At 44.2% G+C, this 7,055-nt stretch overlaps 1 pseudogene; it reads left to right on the plus strand.

The window, feature by feature from the left end:
• Positions 1-2,797: 2,797 nt before the first annotated feature.
• On the plus strand, positions 2,798-5,702 carry LOC141571859 (mediator of RNA polymerase II transcription subunit 4 pseudogene; annotated as a pseudogene).
• Positions 5,703-7,055: the final 1,353 nt, after the last annotated feature.

Genomic DNA, 7,055 nt, shown 5'->3' on the forward strand with positions numbered 1-7,055 from the left:
CAGTGATGTGAGGACATCCACAGTGTGAAGTGTTGGCTGTGCAGTCAGTGATGTGAGGACATCCACAGTGTGAAGTGTTCTCTGTGCAGTCAGTGATGTGAGGCCATCCACAGTGTGAAGTGTTGGCTTTGCAGACATTGATGTGAGGACATGCACAGTGTGAAGTGTTGGCTGTGCAGTCAGTGATGTGAGGACATCCACAGTGTGAAGTGTTGGCTGTGCAGTCAGTGATGTGAGGACATCCACAGTGTGAAGTGTTGGCTGTGCAGTCAGTGATGTGAGGACATGCACAGTGTGAAGTGTTGGCTGTGCAGTCAGTGATGTGAGGACATCCACAGTGTGAAGTGTTGGCTGTGCAGTCAGTGATGTGAGGACACCCACAGTGTGAAGTGTTGGACACGGTTACCCAGCGCCATGTGGAGCCTCACCCACCCAGGATCGCTGCACCCAACTTTGACATCATGTTATGGGAAACACGCAGTGGAAAATGAACCAAAGAACCACGGTGGATCTTATACGTCTGTAAACCATGTTTTGTAGGTAACTTTTCAGTTTTCCCAAAAGGCTGATATTGTTCAATATTTTTATTACATTGGTGTGAATTTTGAGTTGTCAGAGGTAACCTAACCAACTATCATTATGTATTGGTACTGAGGGATATACATTTCAATAAAGTTATTGAAATGCAAAAAATAAAATAAAAATTAAGAGAATTGCCAGGCCCCTGCTGGTGTGAGATGGGGCTGGGAGCGTCTGCCCCCTCCAGGAACACAGAATATGCTTCTTTTAGGTCCCTGGAGGAGGCAGTCAACCAGTGTCTGGGGGCCTCCAGGAAAACCCTCAGAAGGATTCTGTCTGCCCAGCAGCCCCCATCAGCCGCTTCCCCTGAAGAAACCCCGATGTCTTAGAAATCAGTTAAGGACAAAGATAGTCAGTGAATCTAATAAAGAAAATGAAAAACCAACATTCCACCAGGCAGCAGGGAAGCTACTGGACTATATGGTCTGCATGTGGAGAAGATACGTTGAACATAGAAGTGGGAATTTGCGCAAAAGTGAGAGGACATGGTCACCTCAGAAAACCTCAGAGACGTCCTGCAGGAGCTGGACCCAGGGTGAAGGAGGCCTGTGTTTCTGCCACCCTGTCATATCCACAGTGATGGAGCTTAGTCCTGGCATGAGGAAAACTGGAAATGTGGGAATTCAGGCACACGACCAAAACAATGACTGGTGTCTGATTTTAGCTCTTGCTCTGTCTGCTTGAGAGATATTTCCTGAAAGAGAGAAAACAGGGAACACTATTCTTGGCTCCAGACTTGTTTGCCTTTCCCGTTATCGGAGGATATGCCTGTAGATAGTAAACGAGCCTTTCTGTTTTCTTGTCCCTGTTTGTCCTCCAGCCCCATCCACAGGGAAGTCAGAGTCTAAGGGGAGGGTGGGGCCTCAAGGTACAAATCAAGGGCAAGAATTTTCTGTCATCTGAGCTTGGAAGTTCCTTTGCGAGGTTGGGAGTAGAAATGTCCGGTTATAATTCTGAAACAACAAATACTGCTGTGAAAAAAGACAAAAGATACTAAATAATGATGTTACACGTCTCTGCTTCTCCACTCAGAGCTACTGGTTGCTTTTGAGTGTCTAAGATGTGCTGAACATTCAACGTAAAGCCAGACACTTAGACTTCTCAGAGTCTCCTCGTCGTTAATCGTAGTGGGAAACATTTTGTCAGTTTCATCATTCCTTTCTCTCTCTCTCATTTTTAAAGATCATCTTACAAAAAACTGCCAATAGATGAAATAAAATACTGTGTGGGTTTACCTCAAAATAATGCATGTGGGTTATGGTTGGGGATACAGATAAATTATGAGGGGATATGATTCATCTTTGTAGCTGAGTGAAGGTTTCACTGTACTCTTCTCCCTACTTTTGTGTATGTTTAGAATTTCTTTAGTACGGAGTTTTAAAAACAAGCACAAAGGTGACCTAGTATCTGGTGGAGGCATCACATATTCTGAGGAATCAGGAGATCCTGGTTATAACGTCAAAGCAAACCTCCAATAAAGGCAGACATTTTGGAGTGAAACCACAGGAACAAAATGGCTTAAATATGTCCAAACTCCTCCATTTCCTCTTCTCAATTCAGATGGGTCACTGCTTCCTCTCATCATCAGTTCCATGTGGCAAGGACTGGAGCCCTCACCCCCATTGGGAAGAGAGCGGGGTTTTGGAAAACACTATATTATCATCAGTGACAGGAAATAGGATTGGCACTGAGAGGGAGGGGCAGGCAGGGGACACCTGGAGAGCTGCTGTTCCCAGGAATTCCTTTTTCCCTCTAACAGAAGGTGTAGATGGGACCATAGACCCTTGGTCTTGGGGGTCTCCTAACCACCTGAAAATTGCATGAATATGTATGGGCGTGCAGGTAAGTGATTTTAGCTGGGACAGGCGTGGGGCCAGGCCATAGCTCTCATCAGAGTGTCACAGTGTCTGGATCCACTGAGGGGAGAGAGGATCTGAGTATACTCTGCCCATCCGACTGACTCTGAGGGAAAGCAGTGGAGACAAAGGCATCAAGGGATCAAAGCCACCAGCAGGGAGGGGCGTGTCCCCTTTGGCAGTCATTGTCCCTCAGCTCTTGCTTCAGCTGATGAGCTTTCTGAAGTCTCCCAGGTCCTGCTTCCAGCCTGAAGTGGGGTGACCCTGACGCTAGTGGGGCTGAAGCCCAGAGCCCCTCACTCCACAGGCTCCTTCTTAATCATCACTCATTTTTCTACCAAATTTTGTATTTATGTCTTTGCATTCTTTTTTTGCTAATGGAGACCCCCAAATTGTGTAAACTCTGGCCCCCACAAAACTTGCTGTTCACACTATAGAGATGGTCCCACGTCTATAAATCTCAGAAGTGAGAGGTAAGTTGTTCTCTGTCCACTGCCCCCCAGTCACCTGGTTACCACCTCCTGCCTCAGGAACTGTTGTTGCCAATTGTTTGTGTACCTTTGCAGAGACTGATGAAGCATTTAACCCTTACACTGTTCTCCCCACAGTAAAGATTTTCCCGTCTCCGTGTCTGGCTCTGTGAGCGGCTAGGAATTCATCAGTGTCCATGGGCACCGCTTGTTGTCCTTGCAAAGGCAGAGCGTTCACATGGGAGTCAGGCCAAGGCCTCAGTTTGGCGCAGACACCCCCACGTCCTTCCTGCTGACAACTGAGCTGCCCAGGACCTCATCGCAGTTCCTGTGGGGACTTAGCAAGCTCTGCCCTGATGCTGTCGGTGTGGGTTTATATTCTCACTGACTCTGAGCAGGGAGCCATACCTGGGTCCTGGGCCCTGCCCCCCACCACAGCTTGTTAATGCCTCTGGACTCTCTCCTCTGGGTCTACTGTAGACAATAGAAAATTGGGTGGGAGAGAAACATAGCACTTTCATCCAGAGTCAACGCTCATGCACTTTAGAAACTTTGATTCTCCTTCATGAAGGACAAAATGGAAATACTGCATATGCGTAAATATAATGACAGTAATTATGTGTGTTAATTTTCTTACCTGGGAAAAGGTGGCTGATATTTTCATGCAAATTCTATGGAGCAATTCAAAAGAAATACAACAAAAATCGACAATTTTAAAGCGAAGATCTATATATCCCATTTATGTGGGATACATTCAAAAATCATGCTCAGTGCTAAATGTGGTTCTCAGCTTTTAGCACCTCAGGCAGAAAGAGAAACAAACAGGGAATGCGCTGAACCCCCTGGAGAGACATAAATCCTATGATGTGCTGAAGGAAGAGCTTATCGTGTAGATTTTAAAGGTCCTTGCTTACAACATAAAAAGCATTAATAACTGTAATTTAAAAAAATACAAAATAGTTTTACTAAATGTCCACTCGAAACTGTTCTCAGAGAAAGATTGGTATCGAATAATTAAAACTAATTTAAAGAAGCCCTTTGTGAAGGAGCATGGTGGCGTCTTGGAGCTGTGAGAAGAAGGAGCCCCCGGGAGACAACTCAGAGCGGCGGTAACTGCTGTCTGCACTGGAAGGTCTGCAGGTCTTGTCCAGGGAACTTATAGAAATGCTGGCAATTTCCAGAAACCAGAAGTTGTTACAGGCAGAGGAGGAAAACCAGCTCCTTGAGTTGTTAATTCACAGAGATGGGGAATTTCAAGAACTAATGAAATTGACACTTAATCGGGGAAAAAATCCATCATGAAATCCAAGTTTTAGAACAAGAAGTAGAGAAGAGAGACAGTGCCATTCGGCAACTGCAAAAACAGCTACAGGGAGCAGAACAACTACTGGCAACAGCTGTCTACCAAGCAAAAGAAAAACTGAAGTCAATAGAGGAAGCAAGGAAAGGTGCTTTCTCCGCTGCAGAAATAAGTAAGTGTGCACACAGGGTTAGTGCTAGGAACGCTGTGTGTGCCCCTCTGATCTGGGTTCCAGGGCACCCAGGGGGACCTGGCCCAGCTGGTTTAGAGATGAGAAGTGATCGTTGGGTCAGATGAACAATCCTTCTGCCAATGGTGTGAACGATCATTCACCTGGGGACGCACCTGCAGCAGGCAGACGGCCAGACGTCCTCGCTCCACAGTGTCCCTGGCAGGCAAGTGATACAGCCATGAATGTGTTTCCACCAAATCCCAGTAATGACTCTGTGTTGGAACCTCCGGGGCATAATAAAGAAAATGAAGATGAAGGGGTGGTTATGTCAACAGACTCCTCGAGCAGTAGTAGTGACTCTGATTAAAAAAAACATACGAGACAAAAGCATACAGAATCGAATACTGTGGAATTCTATTTCTTAAACAATAAGCCAATTGGTATAGTGGATTGTGCAGCCTAGTAAAAAAATCACAGTGGACTTTCTTTATAAAGCCAAAAATCATGATTTCAGTTCTAAACCACTTGGTGAATATTTAGAGAATAATCAAGCCTTACTGTTAGAAAAACCAGATTATTCAATTCAGTGCCGTCTGACCCTGTTCTGTTGCAGTTGTGCTGGACTTTTACATAGTAGTTCTGGAAATAAGATTTGAGGGAAATGGTCCATCTACATGTCACTAGTAGGTCTCCTGGAGTTATTTAGAAAAGCAAAACAAAAGGCAGCAGATCACTGAGTGTGCGTCATATCAAAATATCAAAACCCCTCATTGAAAGTGAAGGTTGTTAGCTTCTGTCACAGGAACAGGAAAAATTGTCTCAATTTATACTATTTGCAGTTATTGTTATTTTTGTAACTAAACTAACTTTTGTTTGAAAAAATAAAAGCCCTTTTCATGTAGATCTGAGACAATACCGCCTAATAAAATTCCTTCCCAATAATCTAAACTGACACACGGAAGGGCGAGCCCAGAGGGCAGATGCCTTAGAGCCCAGTGTTTAGTTTATTGAGAGCATCTCTCGCACACTCAGAAATCCCAACAAGAAACCTGCAGAGCTGCCAACACTGTAAGAAGTCCATGTCTTCATCTTCGTTCTTACTCAGAATAACTTTTCACCTACATTCGCTGGGAAGGGAGCTACAGGGAGACTAAAACCAGGGCTGAATTTTAATTAAACGTCCTCGACCAAGTTAAGTTCCAAGCACAGGGTTAGCTCCCAGACTCCAAGTGTCAGAGGCACGTGGCCCTATAGAGAATGTTTTAGACAAACTATCTCCAACAAGAGACTTTTCCAAGTAATTGTTTTAGTTGGAAATTAGTCTGAGCAACACCCCCCACCCACCTCAGTACCTTTGCACTTGCTTTGCCTCCTCCCTGGAATGCCCAGGCCTTCTCCCTCACTTTTTTCATGTCCTCAGTGACGCCTACTCTAAAATGTCAACCTCTAGCACCCACTGCCCTCCATATACTTTCCCTCCCCTGATTGTTCTCCATAGCATGAATCATGAGCTTACATACCACATCATTTAGTTATTTTATTTGTTGTTTGTCTCCGAAAAGTACAATGAAAACTCATGAAAGCATGGGGTTTCATCAGTTCTTTTTTTCCTGCTTTCCTCCAGCACGTGCAATACTGCATGGCAAATTGTGGGCTCAATAAATATTTGTTGAATGAATCAATCTGAATGTAGTTTGTTTACATTAGGTCACATCCTGCAGAGCCCATCAAGAGGATAGCTGTAGCGTATATCTCCGATTTTGGAAAACAAGTTAGTCTCTTTCAGTGTAAGAGATTTGTTTTATTTTCATTGAGTTCATTTTTTTTTTTTTTGGTCATTGTTATTGATGATGGTAGTACAAAATTGTGTTTACTACCTCACTGAATTGGCTTTCAATGCACTTCCTTAGCATTAAACACACTCTTAAGAGTTCTTTATTTCCATTGTCTCCTAATACTGTCCATTTCCTATACCTTTTGCCTCTCAGACTTCAGACTTGATCTTGCCCATGCCCTTCAAGGCTTAGGCTAGAGATACCGAAGTCCTGAGCTCCTGGGTGACAGTGCACAGCTATGTGGGAGGGGGTGGAAAGGAGCTCCTAGAACAAGAAAAAGAATGCTCTCTTGTTAATATCGGTCATCTCATCATTTCTCACAGCATAAACTGCCTCACTCACACATGGGGGTAGGAATGACAAAGGTGGAAAGAGGCTGACAAGGGACTTGTCACCTAGCAGCTCACTCATCCCTGCCTTGTCAGAGAACATTTGGATTGGAAGAAGATGTGAATAAAGTTATTGAATCACCTTAGAAAATGAAGAGTCTAAATAAGAAAAAAGAGATAAACTACATGTGGTACCATCAACAGATACAATTGAGAAGAGGGAAAACAATAGCTCTAGAAAATATCCTTCAAGTTATTGATTAATGGATTTTTGATTGGGGAAGTAGGACCATGTAATACTACTCATTTAAAGATTGGAGGGTAATTTAAGTAATAGAAAAGGCGGCATGAGGTGAACCTCTCGAAATCTCTCCTGGAATTTACAACAAATTGAACAGCTATAACTCCACAAAGGACTCCCTTTGCGGCAGACAGGCAAGACTAAGAGATGGGCAACTGAAATCATCTAAAGGTGGGCAAATTGGGCGTGGGGGAGGAGGTAAGGAGGAAGTGC

This window comes from Rhinolophus sinicus, linkage group LG05, assembly GCF_036562045.2.
Source record: "Rhinolophus sinicus isolate RSC01 linkage group LG05, ASM3656204v1, whole genome shotgun sequence".
NCBI classification, from domain to species: domain Eukaryota; kingdom Metazoa; phylum Chordata; class Mammalia; order Chiroptera; family Rhinolophidae; genus Rhinolophus; species Rhinolophus sinicus.